The 18,548-nt window shown below is 39.2% G+C and overlaps 1 protein-coding gene and 1 pseudogene across 5 annotated transcripts in view; one reads left to right on the plus strand and one right to left on the minus strand.

Annotated features, from left to right (window-relative positions):
* The window catches only part of LDLRAD4 (low density lipoprotein receptor class A domain containing 4), a 564,232-nt gene that overhangs the window by 131,501 nt on the left and 414,183 nt on the right, over positions 1-18,548 (plus strand). The window lies entirely within an intron of this gene.
* Positions 1,135-1,591, minus strand: LOC150002956 (small ribosomal subunit protein uS13 pseudogene; annotated as a pseudogene).

An 18,548-nucleotide genomic window follows, 5' to 3' on the forward strand; every position in this document is an offset into this window, starting at 1 on the left:
ATGTTTCAGGATTTTTTGGATATAAACCTAGCAGTGGAATTGCTGGATCAAAAGGCAGTTCCATTTTTAGTTTTTTGAGGAAATTCCATACTGTTTTCCATAGTGGCTGCACCAGTCTACATTCCCACCAACAGTGCACTAGGGTTCCCTTTTCTCCACATCCTCGCCAGCACTTGTTGTTTGTTGATTAGTCGATGATGGTGTGAGGTGGTATCTTATTGTGGTTTTAATTTTCATCTCTCTGATGGCTAGTGATGTTGAGTATTCTTTCATATGCCTCTGGACCCTCTGTATGTCCTCTTTGGGGAAGTGCTTATTCAGGTAAGTCTGAATGCAGATTACCTCAGCTTTTTGTTTGTTTGTTTCCATTTTCATGAAATATCTTTCCCCATATCTTTACTTTCCATTTGTGTGTGTCCTTTGATCTGAAATGAGTCTCTGGGAGACAGTATATATAGGGGTCTTGTTTTGTTATTCATTCAACCACTGCATTTCTTTTGATTGGAGCATTTAACATTTGCATTTAAAGTAATTGTTGATAGATATGCACAACTGCCATTTTATTATTCATCTTTATCTTTTTTTCTTCTTAAAGAAGACCTTTTAACATTTCTTATAGCATTGGTTTGGTGGTGATGAACTCATTTAGCTTTTTCTTGTCTGGGAAACACTTTATCTCTCCTTTTATTTTAAGTGATAGCTTTGTTGGGTACTGTAATCTTGGCTTTAGGTCCTTGCTTTTCATTACTTTGAATATTTCTTGCCAATCCCTTAGGGTCTGCAAAGTTTCCTTTGAGAAATCAGCTGACAGTCTTGGGAACTCTCTTGTAGCTAACTATTGGCTTTTTCTCCTGCTGCTTTTAGGATTATCTCTTTTTCTTTAACCTTTTGCTAGTTAATTATGATGTATCTTGGTGTGGGCCTCTTTGGGCTCATCTTGTTTGGGCTCTCTGTGCTTCCTCGACTTGTATGTCTATTTCCTTCACCAGGTTAGGGAAGTTTTCTGTCATGATTTTTTCAAATAACTTTTTAATTTCTTTCTTTCTCTCTTCTCCTTCTGGTACTTCCATTAAGAGAATTTATTTTTTTTGGGGGGGTGTATAAACTATTTATTAACAGATGAGGCCTACAGATTTATTTCTTTTTGGACACACCCACATCCGGCGGCCAGTGGTCTTGGTGTGCTGGCCTCAGTCACAAAGACCCCAGAAGTGGTGTAGCCCTCTGTGGGCCCGAATTTTCTTCAGTTGCTCCAGGTCTTCACAAAGCTTGTTATCCAGACCATTGGCCAGGACCTGGCTATATTTTCCATCCTTCACATCCTTCTGTCTGTTCAAGAACCAGTCTTAAATCTTGTACTGGCGTGGGTTCTGCATAATGGTAATCACATGTTCCACCTCATCCTCTGTGAGCTCTCCTGCCCTCTTGGTGAGGTCGATGTCTGCTTTCCTCAGCACCACATGAGCGTATTTCACCCCACACCCTTAATTGCAGTGATGGCAAAGGCTATTTTCCATTGCCCGTCAATATTGGTGTTGAGTACTCACAATGTGTGCTGGAACTTCTCAGGAATCACTAGAGACATGGCTGCAGCGGCATGTAGGCCTCCTGTGGAAGAGCTATTATGAGAATTTTGATACACTTGAATTTGTCCCAGAGGCTCCTTACACTATCCTCATTTTTTGCATTCTTTTTCATTCTGCTGCTCTGATCAGGTGTTTTCTACTTCCTTATCTTCTAAATTGCTGATTTGATCCTCTGCTTTGTCTACTGTACTGTTGATTGCCTGTAATGTATTTTTCATTTCAGTTAGTATATTCTTCATTTGACTGTTTTTAATGTTTTTTATCTTCATTTTTATGTTTGCAGTTTCTTTGTTGAAGTTCTTCACTCAGTTGCTCTATTCTTTATCTAAAATCATTGAGCATCCTTATAACCAGTGTTTTAATTCTGTATTTGGTAGATCGCTTGTTTCCATTTTGTTTAGTTCTCTTTCTGGAGTTTTGTTCTGCTCTTTCATTTGGGACATGTTTCTTTTTCTCCTCATTTTGACTGCCTTCCTCCGTTTGTTTCTATGTATAAGGTAGAGCTGCTATATTTTCTCATCTTGGTTGAGTGACCTTATGTACTGTGGGGTCAGATAGTGCACCTTCCCCTATCAGCCAAGCTGGGTGCTCCAGATGCACACCCCGTGTGCAACCTTCTGTTGTAGCTGAACCTGGATTGCTGTTGGCACATCAGTGGGAGGAATTTACTCCCAGGTCAATTAGCTGTAAAGACTCACTGTGACCACTATGGAGGATCTGATGCGCAGGTGTTAACCCCACAGAGCAGAACTCACTTCAGCGGGCTCAGGTACCTGCTGAGTCTAAATCTTGATTATGTCACTGATAGAGGTGGTTGGGTGGTGCTTTGGCATAGTCTGAAGTTCACTGTTTTTGCTGGCTCTGAGGCCTTCTGGGTATGGTAGGCCAAGGTCAGCTACTGCCTGTGTTCTACCTGGGGCCACCCAGCTTGAGCTATGGCACAATTTTCAGATAGCTGCTACTTGTGCTAGGCTTAGAAGTACCCAAGAGAGGCCAACCTGAAAACCCAGGATGACTATTGCTAGTGCCATGCCTGGGGCCACTTAGCAAGAGATGCGGGATATGCAGAGGTGATATGCTGTGTGTTTGACAAATTTTAGGAAAGTTGGCATCCTGAGCCAAGATAGGACATTTATATGGAAAAGTCATTGTGTAGGGCTTGGGTGGGCCTGGTAGTTGTGCTGGATGGAGTTTCAAGGAAACACTAGAGTGGGGTGAACAGTGTAAGATTGGTGGAGACTCAGATATGGCATCTGCCTGCTGTCTCTCCAGAAAGGGCTCTGTAAAGGAACAATGGCTTCTGCCAGCACTTCTGTCTGGGAAAAGCTGCCCATCCAGCTCTTGCCCTGATGCCATGAAATTCAGTTTCTCCCTGTATGTCCCTGATGCCCTTTGAGCTGTTGCCTCAGTGCTGGAAGCTCAAAGTGAGCGAGTCCAAATGAGCCCAAGTAAGTTTGTTGGGGCTCTTTAAGAGGAATGCTTGGGGTTCCAGAAGCCTTGGTCTCTGCTAGTTTTTATAGCCAGAAATTATAGGGACTTCTTTTTCCAGCACCAGAACCCTGCAATGGGGTTGGGAGAGGGGGCTGTTGTGAGGCTGGAACCCTTGGCTCCTTATGGGGGCCTCTGGAGTGGAGATATCCCTCCCAATTTTTAACTTCCACACATGGCTGTGGACCAGTCCTTTCCATGTCTCTGCCCTTTCTACCAGGCTCATGTGTTTCCTCTTTATATCCTTAGTTATAGGACTTTTGTTAAGGTAGATTTCAGGTGGTTCTGAATGATGATTGTTCTGTAGCATAGTTGTAATTTTGATGTGGTCCTGGGAGGTTCTCAGTACTCTGTTTACCTATGCCACCATCTTGACTGGAAGAGAGAGAGTTATTTTAAGTTTTTTTTTTTAAATATTTTATTTATTTATTTTTAGAGAGAGGGGAAGGAGGGAGAGAAACATCAATGTGTGGTTGCCTCTTGTATGCCCCAACCTGGGACCTGGCCTGCAACCCAGGCATGTGCCCTGAGTGGGAATTGAACTGATGACCCTTTGGTTTGCAAGTCAGTGCTCAATTCCCTGAGCCACACCAGCGAGGGCTTAAGTTGTTTTTTTCATTATGAGTGAGATTCAACATCTTTTTACATATTTATGAGTCATTTGTATTTTATTTTTCTTACCTCTCTTCATACTCTTTTCCTATTTTCCTGTTATATGATTGGCCATCTTATTGCTCTTTAAGAGCTCTTTATATAATAAGGGGATTAAACTTTTCTTAGTGATATGAATTACAAATTTTCTCCCAGTTTTTTATTTTACTTATATTTTCCCCTTCCATGCATAGGTTTCTGATTTCATGTAGTCAATGTATCAAGCAAGAGGGGCTTTTGGAGTTATAAAGGAGTTTTCCCATGTGTTTTTCTATCACTTTTAGGGCTTCCTTTTTTATAAAACATTTGAATCTTTTATCCAATTGGAATTTATCCTGCTTTAGTGTAAGTTATTGATTCAGTGCCTTTTTTTTCCAGATAGCCAATTCTAATACCATTTACTGAATAGTTCATTTTTACTAAATGGATTGAAATGCCATCTTTATTATATGCTAAATTGCCATTTGTATTTGGATCTAGTTTAGACTTTTTCTACTAATTCATTGATGTGGCTTTCTATTCTTTTCATTATTATTCATCTAATTTATGTTTAATGCTTTATATACATATTAATATCTGTTATGGTTTCCTATTCTTCAATTTTTTTGGCTATACCTTTTTGCTTAATTTTTCAATTTATGTTTAGAATCAAACTTTAATTCTTTTTTAAAAACATATTTCATTGAAATTATGATAAAAGTGTACATTTTGGAGAATTGGCATCTTTATGGTGTTGTCTTCTTTTTCTAGATCATGGTATATCTTTTCATATGTTCAAGACTACTTTTGTCTTCATAAAGTGATGTTTTAAACTTCTCTTTATACAAATCTTATTGGTGCTTAATCTTGAAAACATTTTTTTATTGCTTCTGTACTGTTCTGCTTGTTTATTTATTTTTAGATTCAGTTATTGATATGTTCTTGTTGCCATTTTATTGTTCATGTTTTTGATCTTCTTTTGTTTCTTCATGAACACTCTTTAACGTTTCATATAATGCTGGTTTGGTGGTGATGTATTTCTTTAGCTTTTTCTTGTCTGGGAAGCTCTCTATCTGTCCTTCTATTCTAAATGACAGCTTTGCTGGGTAGAGTAATCTTGGTTGTAAGTCTTTGTTTTTCACCACTTTGAATATTTTTTGCCAATCCCTTCTAGCCTGCAAAGTTTCTTTTGAGAAATCAACTGACACTTGTAGGTAACTAACTGCTTTTCTATTGCTGCTTTTAATATTCTCATTGTCTTTAATCTTTTGCATGTTAATTATGATGGATAGAACTCTTTGGGTTCATCTTGTTTGGAACTCTGTAGTTCCTGGACTTATATGTCTATTTCCTTCACCAAGTTAGGAAGGTTTTCTGTCATTATTTTTCAGATGTTTCTAATTTCTTGCTTTCTCTCTTCTCCTTCTGGCACCCCCATGATGTGAATGTTGGTACACTTGAAGTAGTCTAGAGGCTCCTTACACTATCCTCATTGTTTTGGATTATTTTTTCTTTGTTTTGATTGGGTGGTTTTTGCTTCTTATATTCCAAATACCTGATTTAATTTTGGCTTTTTCTACTCTACTGTTGATTCCTTGTAAATTGTTCTTTATTTTAATTAATGTATCCTTCATTTACAAATAATTTTTTTTATGGTTTCCATTACCTTTTTTATGCTGTTGGAAGTTCTCACTAAGTTCACTGAGCGTCCTTATAACCAGGGTTTTGAACTCTGCATCTAGTAGCTTGCTTGTCTCCATTTTGTTGAGTTCTTTTTCTGGAGTTTTGTCTTGTTCTTTCATTTGAGTCATTTTTCTTTGTCTCATTTTGGCAGCTTCCCTGTGTTTTTTCCTATGTATTAGGTAGAGCTGCCAAGTCTCCCAAGTTTGGTAGAGTGGCCTAATGTTCTAGGTGTTCTGCAGCATCCAGTAGCACAGCCTCCCCTTTTACCCAAGCTGTGTACTCGAGTTGCATACACTATGTGGGCCGTGTACACTTTCCTATTGTAGTTGAGCCTTGATTGTTGTTGGCACATTTAAAGTCAGCCACCACCTGTGTTTTCTCTGGGGTCACACAACATAAGCTACAAAGTGATCTACAAATGGCTGCTTTTTGTGCTGGGCTTGGGGGTGCCCAGGCGAGGTCAAGCTATGAACCAAGGCTGGCTGCTGCTAGTGCTGGGCCTTGGGCAACTTAGCAAGAAGTATGGGGCTCGCTGAAGCAAGAGGCTACTTATTTGAAAGAATTTAGGAAAATCTGAAGCATGAGCCAAGATAGACAATTCATATGGAAAAGCCACTGGAAACAGCTTAGGTGGGCTTTTAAGTTGGGTGGAGTGGAGCCTCAGGTAATCACTGTAGTATGAGCCAGATTGATGGAGTTTCAGATATGGTGCCCTCTTGCCAGCTCTTTGGCTCTCTTGGGGGAAGGGCTTAGAAAGGAATAGTAGCTTCTGTTAGCACTTCTGTCTTGGAGAAAGCTGCTCCCAGCTCTCACCTGATGCTGGACAATTCAATTCCTCTAGGTATATCTGTGATGCTTTTCAATCTGCTGCCCCCACATTGGAGCTTGGAGGGTGTGAGTCTGAGTAAGTCTTCTCAGGGGCCATTTGAGAGGAACTTCCAGGGACTCAAGCAGTTTTATCTTCCAGGACCTCAATCCCCACTGGTTTTTACCACCAGAAATTATGGTGACTTCTGTTCCTGGCATTGGAACCCGGAGCTGGGAGGCCTGGTGTGGGCCTGGGATCCCTCACTCCTGAGATATCCCTCATGATTTTTCTGCTAGACGTGCATGTGGGTCCAGCCCATTTCATCTCTCCACCCCTCCTACTAGTCATGTTGCAGTTTCTTTTTTAATCTGTAGTTGTAGGACTTTCATTTAGCTCAATTTCTGATAGTTCTGAATGATTGTTATTCTATAGTTTAGTTGTGATTTTGATGTGGTTGCATGAGGATGCAAGCTGTGTTTACCTATGCCATCATCTTGTCCGGACTGTTGTTTTAATATGAAATTCCCTAATGACATGTGATGTTGAACTATTTTCATATGCTTATTTTTAATCTGTGTATCTTCTTTGGTGAAATGTCTGTTTAAGTCTTTAGCCATTTTTAAAATCAGGTTGTTTATTTTCTTACAGCTTTTTGTATATTTTGGATAACAATCTTTTAAAAATCAGATTTTTAAAACAAATATATTCTCTCAGTGTGTTATTTGTTTCCTCAATTTTGATAGTGTCTTTCATAGAGCAGAATTTTAAAATTTTAATGAAGTCTAGCTTATCAAGTATTTTCTTTTTTTTAATGTTTTTTATTGATTATATTGTTACAACAGTTCCAATTTTCTCCCCCTTGCTCCCCTCCACCCAGCACCCCCCTCCCCCAGCAATCCCCCCCAAGTCCATACCCCTGTTCGTAAAAATTAACTATCCCCCTCCCCTCCCGCAAATATTAGGACCCTTTGTAATCTTGTAAAGGACAATGGGCGAAGGTCTCGTGCTCCTCTAGCTGCTTCAAGCTGGACATGGTCGTCGTCCTACCTACCCTTGGGTCCAGAAAACCCTAATAAGAGTGGGGGTGTGGAGGGGAGGGTGGCCTTCCCACATGGGGAAGGATCGTGCAGACTCCAGGTCAGTTGGCTGTCTCCGGTCAATGGCGTGCTTGGTTTAACAGGCTGGTGTCCTTGTTGTGTTCTGGGGGCAACAGATTTGGCGAAAAGGGTTAAAAGACATCATTCAATCCATAACTACTAGATGACAAAAGGCAGGGATTAATTTTTCAATGTTCCATATTAGGAAAAAAAAAAAAGGGGGGGGCTTCTTTGTAAGAAGGTGTGCTAGGCACATCTCACCTGTCCAAAACCCTTTTGCCCATTATACTTAGTTTGGGCTGAGGTAAATAGTTTAGGTTTTCCCCCTCTCAGACCTCTGGGCCTTTTCTGTCCAAGCCATTAGGATAGAAAAGAGAAACCCGTTTTAAAGTGAGGCCCACAGACCACCCCATTCTGCCCCAACCCAGCCATTTAGTTCAGTCAAACTGTTGAGTCTCAGGAGGCAGCGCTGCAGAGAGGATTAAGTGAGGCTTATGCGTACAGACAATCACTCAGGTAATGCGATCCTAGGCTTATGTCCTTTGAAAACAGAAAATACGTGTTAATTTATGTAACATAACCCACAAACAAGTCTCTAAATCTGTAAGACTGTCTTTTTGGGAAGACATCCAGTTGCAAGGCACTTGAAATTCTATTTGCCTGCAACTTGAATATCTTTGATGATATCACAGACATGGTTTAATTTTCAAGTGAAACCATATTTTAAATGAGAAGAAACTTTTAAGACGGTTGGTTGCCCTATTTTATACTCTACTACTGATCATTGTGATTTTCCTTGAATAATAATTTTTCTCCCTAAGGTTACCCTCCTTGTCTTTAAAGGGACTACATTAAGTCCATTTTTAATTTATCCTGTTTGTTTGCATAAACATAACAAGAGCAGCAAATGATCACTTGTGATCTTTAGTTCTGCTTTGCTGGAACTTACCCAAGGAATATTTGGGGTGACCCTCAGTCTGTTCTTCAGGGCACAGAAGCTGAGCCACATATCTGGCATTCATCCTTGCCTGTACACACCTGTTTTTTCCAAGTCTTTCTGGTTTTTCATTGCGCCTTAAGGTCCCTTCTAGCCATCTTTCAGGAAAACAACCTTCGTTCCTTCCCTGGAAAGATTGCTGTGGACCGCACAACCAACCATGGTACCAGGCCTTTTATCTCACGGGCTTTTATTACCTTTGAAAGTCATTCCCAGTTCCTCGGGGCTTTTTGGTAACAATCTCTGCCCAAGTATGTTTCCTTTAGGCTTGACATTCCAGTCAAAGACTTGGTCAAAAAAAAAAAAGAAAAGAGAAAAAAGAAAAGAAAAAAAAAAAAAAAGGAACCTCTATTGACAACTGGTCTTATTAGTTCTATACAAAGAAACCTATGTCATTACTTACTTGTTTAGAATGCCAAACTCTGGAGGGATCAAATAGGGAGAAAAATATACAACGTGAAGGAAAATCTTTGTCCTAATATTCACTGAACTGGCATTTCCATTCTTCATATTTTCATTTTTCCCCCACTAAAAAAATTTTTTTGTTTGTTTTTCCATTACAGTTGTCTCACTTTTTTAGCCCTCTTGCTTCCCTGCACCCTGTCCCTCCCTTCCCCCACATTTAGTCTCCACTCAGTTGTCTCTGTCTGTGGGTCATTCATATATATATATATATTTTTTTACTTGACCCTTCCCCTTACACCCTTCTTTTCCTCCCCCCCTCCCCCCTTGTTACTGTTAGTCTACTTCTTGTTTACATACCTCTGGTTCAATTTTGCTCATTTGTTTGTGTTGTTCATTAGTTTCCTGTAATAGGTGACAGCATAAGGTATTTTTCTTTTGTTGCCTGGCTTATTTCACTAAGCATAATTTTCTCTAGTTCCATCCATGTTGGTGCAAATGGTAGAAGTTCCTTCTTTCTTTCTGCTACATAGAATTCCATTGTGTAAATGTACCACAGTTTTTTGATCCACTCATCTACAGATGGGCACTTAGGTTGTTTCCAGCACTTGGCTATTGTAAATAGTGCTGCTATGAACATTGGAGTGCATAGGTTCTTTTGAATTGGTGTTTCGGGATTTTTTGGATATAATCCTAGCAATGGAATTGCTGGTTCAAAAGGCAGTTCCATTTTTAGTTTTTTGAGGAAATTCCAAACTGTTTTCCACAGTGGCTGCACCAGTCTGCATTCCCACCAGCAATGCACCAGGGTTCCCGTTTCTCTGCATCCTCTCCAGCACAAGTTGTTTGTTGATTTGTTGATGATGGCCATTCTGACTGGTGTGAGGTGGTATCTCATTGTGGTTTTAATTTGCATCTCTCTGATGGCTAGTGATGTTGAGCATACTTTCATATGTCTATGGGCCTCCTCTGTATGTCTTCTTTGGAGAAGTGTTTGTTCAGGTCCTTTGCCCATTTTTTTAATTGGGTTGTCTGTCTTCTTGGTGTTGAGCCCTATGAGTTCTTTATATATTTTGGAGATCAATCCCTTGTCTGAGATGTCATTGGCGAATATATTTTCCCATATGGTTGGTTTCCTTTTCACCTTGCTGATGTTTTCTTTAGCTGAGCAAAAACTTTTTAGTTTGATGTAGTCCCATTTGTTTATTCTTTCCTTTATTTCCCTTGCCTTAGGAGATATATCAGTGAAAATGTTGCTGCGTGGGATATCTGAAATTTTCCTGCCTATTTTTTCCTCTAGGACTTTTATGGCGTCATGGCTTACATTTAAGTCTTTGATCCATTTTGAGTTTATTCTGGTGTATGGTGTGAGCTGGTGGTCTAGTTTCATTGTTTGCATGTCCCTGTCCAGTTCTCCCAACACCATTTGTTGAAGAGGCTCTTTTCACTCCATTTGATGTTCTTTCCCCCTTTGTCAAATATTAGTTGACCATATGAACCTGGGCTTATTTCTGGGCTCTCTATTCTGTTCCATTGATCTATATGTCTGTTTTTATGCCAGTACCAGACTGTTTTGATTACCGTGGCCTTGTCGTATAGTTTGATATCAGGTATTGTGATTCCTCCTATTGTATTCTGCCTCAAAATTGCTGTGGCTATTCGGGCTCTTTTTTGGTTCCATATAAATTTTTGAAGTATTTGTTCTAGGTCTGTGAAATATGTTGCTGGTATTTTAATAGGGATTGCATTGAATCTATAAATTGCTTTGGGTAGTATGGACATTTTAATGATGTTGATTCTTCCTATCCATGAGCATGGTATATGCTTTCATTTATTTGTATCTTCTTTAATTTCTTTCTTCAGTGTTATGTAGTTTTCTGTGTACAGGTCTTTTACCTCTTTGGTTAAGTTTATTCTTAGGTATTTTATTTTTCTTGTTGCTATGGTAAATGGGATTTTTCTTTCAGTTTCTATCTCTGAGTTTTTATTGTTGGTGTATAAAAATGCCTTCGATTTCTTAATATTGACTTTGTATCCTGCTATTTTGCCGAATTCACTTATTAGATTGAGTAGTTTTTTTGTGGAATCTAAAGGATTTTCTATGTACACTATCATGTCATCTGCAAATAATGACAGTTTTACTTCCTCTTTTCCAATTTGGATGCCTTTTATTTCTCTTTCTTGTCTGATTGCTGTGGCTAGAACTTCCAAGACTATGTTGAATAGGAGTGGAGAGAGCGGACATCCTTGTCTTGTTCCTGATCTCAGGGGGAATGCTCTCAGTTTTTGCCCATTGAGTATGATGTTGGCTTCAGGTTTCTCATATATGGCCTTTATTATGTTGAGGTATGCTCCCTCTATTCCCATTTTGCTGATAGTTTTTATCATAAATGGGTGTTGTACTTTATCAAATGCTTTTTCCGCATCTATTGATATGATCATGTGGTTTTTGTCTTTCATTTTGTTTATGTGGTGTATCACGTTTATTGATTTGCGAATATTAAACCATCCTTGCATCCCTGGGGTGAATCCTACTTGATCGTGGTGTATGATCTTTCTAATGTGTTGCTGGATCCGGTTTGCCAATATTTTGTTGAGGATTTTAGCATCTATGTTCATCAGCGATATTGGTCTGTAGTTTTCTTTCTTTGTTGTGTCTTGACCTGGTTTTGGAATTAGGGTTATACCAGTTTCATAGAACGAGTTTGGGAGTCTTCCCTCTTCTTGTATCTTTTGGAATAGTCTGAGGAGGATAGGAGTTAGTTCTTTCCTAAATGTTTTGTAGAATTCACTTGTGAAGCCATCTGGTCCTGGGCTTTTGTGTGCTGGGAGTATTTTTTTTTTTTTCAGATTTAATGTGTTTTATTGATTAAATTATTACATTTGTGCCAATTTCCCTTCCCTCTGCTCCCCTCCACCCGGTGGCCCCCCTCCCTCCAGTTGTCCCCCCCTTTTAGATTATGTCCATTAGTTGTGCATACAGTTCCTCCCAACCTCTTTTCATCTATTCCATTCCCTCCTACCTTGATCCCCAATTCCTATATCATCTCCCTCCCTTTCCCCATTCCCCCTCCCTGTTGACCTCCCCCCAATATGCTTCCCGTACCCAGAGTTCCTCTTCCACTCTCGTTGCCTATTTAGTTTGCCTTTGTTTCATCTCCCTAGCTTCTGTTTTTTTTTAAACCAGTCCCTTTAACATCTCATATAACAGTGGTTTGGATCTAATGAACTCTTTCAGTTTTATTTTGTCCTGGAAACACTTTCTCTGTCCTTCTATTCTGAATGACAATTTCGCTGGATAGAGTATTCGTGGTTGTAGGTTTTGGATTTTCATTACTTTGAATATTTCTTGCCAGTCTCTTCTTGCCTGTAGGGTTTCCCTTGAGAAGTCAGCTGATAGTCTAATTGGGACCCCTTTGTACATAATTCTTTTCTTCTCTCTTGCTGCTTTTAAGATTCTCTCTTTATCTTTAATTTTTGACATTTTGATTATAGTGTGTCTTGGAGTGGTTCTCCCTGGGTCCAGTCTCTTGGGAACTCTCCTTGCTTCCTGGACCTGCAAGTCTATTCCCTTCCCCAAGTCTGGGAAGTTCTCCTTTATTATATTTTCACTCAATTTTTCAAGTTCTAGTTCATCTTCCTCATTCTCTGGCAAACCAATGATTCTTATGTTGGGCCTTTTATAGCTGTCCCAGAGGTTTCTGATCCTTTCATTGTTGCTTCCCATTTCCTCTCGCTGCATTGGTTGACTGCTTGTTCCTTCTCCATATTCCAGTTTGTTGAAATGAACTCTGGATTTTATTTCCTTTCCTTCTGTCTCGTATGCGGTTTTGTTCCTTTCGTTATGAAAGTTTTTCGCTTCTTTCATATCTTTTTCCTGCTCTTTTGTGAATTCTGTAAGCCACCTGATAACAATGGCCCAGAACTGAGCCTCTGACAGGTTTCTTATCTGTTCATCTGTCAGGATCTCTATCTGCTGCCTGGTGAGTTGTGTTACCGGTATTTCTATAGTTGCCTGCCTCATTTTGACAGATGCGTTTTGTTTTCTTGGGCTGGCTGTCGGGGGCAGTGCCTGTGTACGCGTCACAAATTAGCAACCGGCGCCTGCCTGTCCGCGACCTATTTTGCAGCCCTGTGGTGCTTTCTTTGGGGGCGGGGGTCCAAGATGGATTCACACAGTTATTCAGCTAGGAGACCGGGATCCGTCCTCCTGCCCCCCTGGGCCTCACTGTTCAAGGCGATGCGGCAGCCGCTCTCCCCAGCGCCGGAGTCGTGCACCGCCAGAGGCTTGGCCGCCGGGGTCGCGCATGCCAGGGGCTTGCGTAGCCGGGACTCCTCGCCAGGGTCGCGCACCGCCAGGGGCTTGCGCAGCGGGACTCCGGGTGCGACCGCAAACAACACTGCCCTCTTTAACTCTTACCTGCCCAAATGGCACCGCTGGTTTATAACTTCATATGTTGGACTTCCGTGTAGTTTTATTTTCTGGAATTTCTAGTTATCCTTTGTTTTGAAGTAGTTGTATTCCTCTCTAGTTGTAGAGGGAGACCTAGCGTGTCCGTCTAAGCCTCCATCTTGGCCGGAAGTCCTGTGCTGGGAGTTTTTTGATTACTACTTCAATTTCACTAGCTGTTATTGGTCTATTCAGACTTTCTGCTTCTTCGTGATTCAGTTTGGGAAGACTATAGTTTTCCAGGAATCTGTCCATTTCCTCTAGGTTGTCAAATTTCTTGCCATACAGTTGTTTGTAATAATTTCTTATAATTCTTTGTATTTCTGTTGTATCAGTTGTGATTTCTCCTCTTTCGTTTCTGATTTTATTTATTTGGGTCCTCTCTCTTTTTTTCTTGATGAGCCTGGCTAAAGGCTTGTCAATTTTGTTTATCTTTTCAAAGAACCAGCTCCTACTTTTGTTGATCTTTTGAATTGTTACTTTAGACTCTATGTCATTTAATTCTGCTCTGATCTTGATGATTTCCTTCCTTCTACTTGATCTGGGTTTTGCTTGTTGTTCTTCCTCTAGTTCTTGTAGCTGTAGGGTTAAATTTTTTATTAGAGATTCTTCTAGCTTTTTTAGGTAGGCTTGTATTGCTATGAACTTTCCTCTTAAGACTGCTTTCGCTGTATCCCATAGGTTTTGGGTTGTTGTGTGTTCATTATCATTGGTTTCCAGGAACTTTTTTATTTCTTCCTTGATGTCATTGTTAACCCATTCATTATTTGATAGCATGTTATTCATTCTCCATGAGTTTGAATGTTTTTGAGTTTTTTCCTTGAGGTTGATTTCCAATTTTAAGGCATTGTGATCTGAGAAGATGCTTGATATAATTTCAATTTTCTTGAATTTATTGAGGTTTGTTTTGTGTCCTACCATGTGGTCTATCTTTGAAAATGTTCCATGTGCACTTGAGACATATGTATATTTTGCTTCTTTGGGGTGAAAACTTCTATATATATCAACTAAGTCCATTTGATCTAAAGTGTTATTCAGTGCCTCAATATCTTTGGTGTTTCTTTGCTTTGAAGATCTGTCCATTGTTGACAATGGGGTGTTAAAGTCCCCTACGATGAGTGTGTTGCTGTCTGTATCTTTCTTGGAGTCTTTCAAAATTTTCCTTATATATTTGGGTGCTACTAAGTTGGGTGCATATATATTTATAAGGGTTATATCTTCTTGATGGATTTTTCCCTTAAGTATTGTGAAATGCCCTTCTTTGTGTCTTTTTATGGACTTTGCTGTGAAATCTGTTCTGTCTGATATAAGTATTGCTACCCCGGCTTTTTTTTCATGTCCGTTTGCTTGAAATACTTTTTTCCATCCCTTTACTTTCAGTCTGTGTAGATGTTTTGTTCTAAGGTGTGTCTCTTGTAGACAGCATATATGTGGGTCATTCTTTCTAATCCATTCAGCTACCCTATGTCTTTTAATTGGAGCGTTTAATGCATTTACGTTTAAGGTTATTACTGATAAGTACTTATTCATTGTCATTTTCCCCTTTGTACTCGTGTTCTTCTCTGTCTCTCTCTGTTTCTTCACCTTCTTAAAGCAGACCCTTTAGCAACTCTTGCAATGCTGGTTTTGTGGAGATGTATTCTTTTAGTCTTCCTTTGTCTGAGAAACTCCTTATTTCGCCTTCCATTTTGAATGAGAGCCTTGCTGGGTAGAGTATTCTAGGTTGTAGGCCTTTGTTTTTCATTGCTTTGAATATTTTTTGCCATTCCCTTCTGGCTTGTAGTGTTTCTGCTGAGAAATCTGTGGATAGCCTTATTGGATCTCCCTTGTATGTTATTAGTTGTTTCTCTCTTGCTGCTTTTAGGATTCTCTCTTTGTCTTTGGATGTTGCCATTTTAATTATGATGTGTCTTGAGGTGGGCCTGTTGAGGTTCATCTTCATTGGGACCCTCTGTGCCTCCTGGATTTGTGTGACTCTTTCTCTCCTCATGTGAGGGAAGTTTTCTGTCATTACTTTTTCAAAGAGGTTTTCTATCCCTTGCTCTTCTTCTTCTCCTTCTGGAATTCCAATGATACGGATATTGTTACGTTTCATGTTGTCCTGCAGCTGTCTTAGAACCTCTTCAGTCTTGGTCAGTCTTTTTTCATTTTGTTGCAGTGTCTGGGAGTTTTTGTGTACGTTGTCCTCCAGCTCGCTGATCCGATCTTATGCTTTCTCTAGCCTGCTTTTAATTCCTTCTACTGTGTTCTTCAATTCAGAGATCGTATTCTTCATTTCCTCCTGGCTCTTATTGATAGCTTCCATGTCCTTTTTGATGCTGGTATAATTCTCAGTAAGTTCCTTATAGTTCTTCTGGAGTTCACTGTAATTTTTCTGGAGTTCTTTGTAGTTTCCGCTGATCTCATTTAGCTTCTCCATAATCCATGTTTTAAATTCCGTATCTGATATTTTGCTCCCCTCTATTTCATTTAGCACTCTTTCTGGGGCTTCTACCTTTCCTTTTGATGGGGGGTTGTTTCTCTGTCTCCCCATTTTTGTGATTCCTTTTGTTTGTTGGTGCTTCTTAGAATGATCAGTTCTTCCTGGATCTGCCTCTGGTAGCGTCAGATCATGTACCAGACTGGCCCTAGGCAGCCTATTGGAGACTTCCAGTGATCTACTGCCTTTGTCTCTCTTCTTTAGTTGTTACTATACTCAATCTGTGGTTGGCCGTCAGTCTTAAGGACCGTGGGTGTGGCAACTTAATTCCTGTAGGCAGGGCTTTTATTTCCCCTTAGTATGATGCCACTTGGAGGGGAATGGTCTGTCTGCTGTACTGGGGCTGAGTCAGCACTGGCTGGTCCTGGGAGGGGGTTAGTGTAGCTTCCACTTACTCCTCCGCCCTCCTGGATTTCCGTCTGTGTTGTCCTTGATGATATTTCTTTAATCTGTCTGGTTGTATTTCAGCTACTTTTTGGTGGATCTTTTTCTCTGGTTAGTTGATTGAGAGTCACTGTGCCCACCTTGTTTTGAGTTCTTTTGTGAAGGTGCTGTCAGTCACTCACTCCTCTCCGCATTTGTTCCTCCTGGATTGTCTCCTTAACAGGAGCGAGCTGAGAACACTGTCCCTACTCCGCGGCCATCTTGTTTATCAAGTATTTTCTTCATGTATTATGACTTTGGTGTATTAAAAAGTCACTGTCCAATGGGGGGAGGTATGACTGTGGGAGAAGGGGTGGGTTGGGTGGGAAGGAGCAATGGGGGAAAAAATGGGACAACTGTAATTGAAAAACAATAATAAAAAATTTTTTTTAAAAAGTCACTGTCATACCCATAGTCTAGATTTTATCCTTTATTATCTTCTAGGAGTTTTATAGTTTTACATTTTGCATTTAGGTCTATGGTCCCATTTGAGTTAATTTTTGTGCAAGGTGTAAGGTATTTGTCTCCATTCTATTCCCTTTTCTCCTTTGTCAAATATCAGTTGACTATATGTGAGTCTAGCTGGGCTTTTTATTCTGTTCCGTTGAGCTATCTGTTTATTCTTTCATTAATATATTACTGTCTTGGTTACTGTAGCTTTATAATAAGTCTTGAAGGTAGATAATGGCTGTCCTCTGACTTTGTTCCTCTTCCGCAATATTGTGTTGGCTGTTCTGGTTATTTTGTCTCTCCATGTAAATTTTAGAATTAGTTTTTGATGTTCACAAAGTAACTTGCTGTGATTTTTATTGAGATTGTGTAGAATTCGTTGATCAATTTGGAAAGGACTGACCTAGAGAGAGGGGAAGGAAGGGAGAAAAGGAGCGAGAGGAACCTTGATGTGCTCTAACTGGGAATCGAACAGGTGACCTTTCAGTTTGCAGACTGGTACTCAATCTATGAGCCGCACCAGCCAGGGCAAGACTGACATCTTGACAATAATATTGAGTCTTCTTATCTATAAACATGGACTATCTCTTAATTTATCTAGTTTTTGAAATTCATTCATCAGAGTTTGATAGTTTTTTCTCATATGGGTTTTGTACATATTTTGATAATGTTTTACATAAATAATTTTTGGCAGGTGCTAACCTAAATTATATTGTTTTAAATTTCAAATTTTACTTGTTTATTGGCGGTAATAGGAAAGTGTTTTACTTTAGTCTATTAACCTTGTATCCTGCAACCTTGCTATAATCACTTATTAGGTTTCAGAAGTTTTCTTTGTCCATTTTGGGGATTTTCTGCATAAGAAATCACATTATCTGTGAACAAAGACAATTTTAATTTTCTTCCCAATCTGTATACATTTTATTTCATTTTCTTGTCTTACTGCATTGGCTAGGACTTCCAGTTTACTGTTGAAAAACTGTGCTGAGAGGGAACATCCTTGTTTTGTTCCTGATTTTTAGAGAAAACTAGCTTCTCATCATTAAGTATAATGTTGGCTGTAGGTTTCTGTAGATGTTCTTTATCAAAGTTGAGAAAACTTCTTCCCCTCTACTCCTAGTTTGCTGAGAAGGAGTTGAATTTTGCTTCATGTCCTCATCTGAAAACTTTTTAATTGGTTTATTAAGTCTATTTTAAGCTTATTATTGATATGATAGATAGGTTTGTTCTAAATTATGTTATATGTTTTCTGTTTTTATAGTTTTAAGTCTTTTCATTATGTGACCAGTTATTTATTTATGCTTATATGTTCGAGTTTTGTCATACTACTTTATGTTTTCTATTTTTATAGTTTTAGGTCTCTTTATTATGAGGTCTTTTAAAAATTTATCTTTTACTTATGGTAATTAACATTGCTTGTATCTTTTTCTAGTGGTAACTTTTGGATTATAACTTAGCTCCTGTGATTAGTAATATGTTTAGCACGTCTTCTTCACTCAACCCACTGTCTCCTCCTGTACTTGATGTTAGTCAATCATAGTATTTTTTTAGTGTTTATTTTTATATTGTTAGACATCTGTACATGTCTATTATTTTTTTCTCATCACACTTGAATGATATCATTTGATTCTTATCCACTAGGCAGTCAGTGACATTACTGTATTACCCAGAAACTTTTATTGCTCTTTTCTACTTTCACAACCTTTGCATTGTCACACAATATAAAATTTATATTTGACATATTGCTTTAATCCTTATATTTGTTTTAATCCTAGTTTACAGTTAAATGAATTCAGTTGTCTGTTTTTTTTTGCCTTTGTTTCCCCAGTTGTCTCTCAGATTACAGTAGTCCCTGAGTTTTGATGTATTCAGATCTATTAGTGTGTGGTCTTTATACTTGAAGGAATGCCTGGCTAGATAAGAAATCTATGGCCTATGTTTTATTTTTTTAAGTATTTTGAGTATTATAAAGATTTACTCCACTGGTTAATTGTATTGGCTATAACTTTGAAAAATATGAGGACAGCTTAATGCATTTACCTCTGATCAGTGACT

The sequence above is a fragment of the Furipterus horrens genome, unplaced genomic scaffold, assembly GCF_987537825.1.
Source record: "Furipterus horrens unplaced genomic scaffold, mFurHor1.1.pri manual_scaffold_8, whole genome shotgun sequence".
Lineage (NCBI taxonomy): Eukaryota > Metazoa > Chordata > Mammalia > Chiroptera > Furipteridae > Furipterus > Furipterus horrens.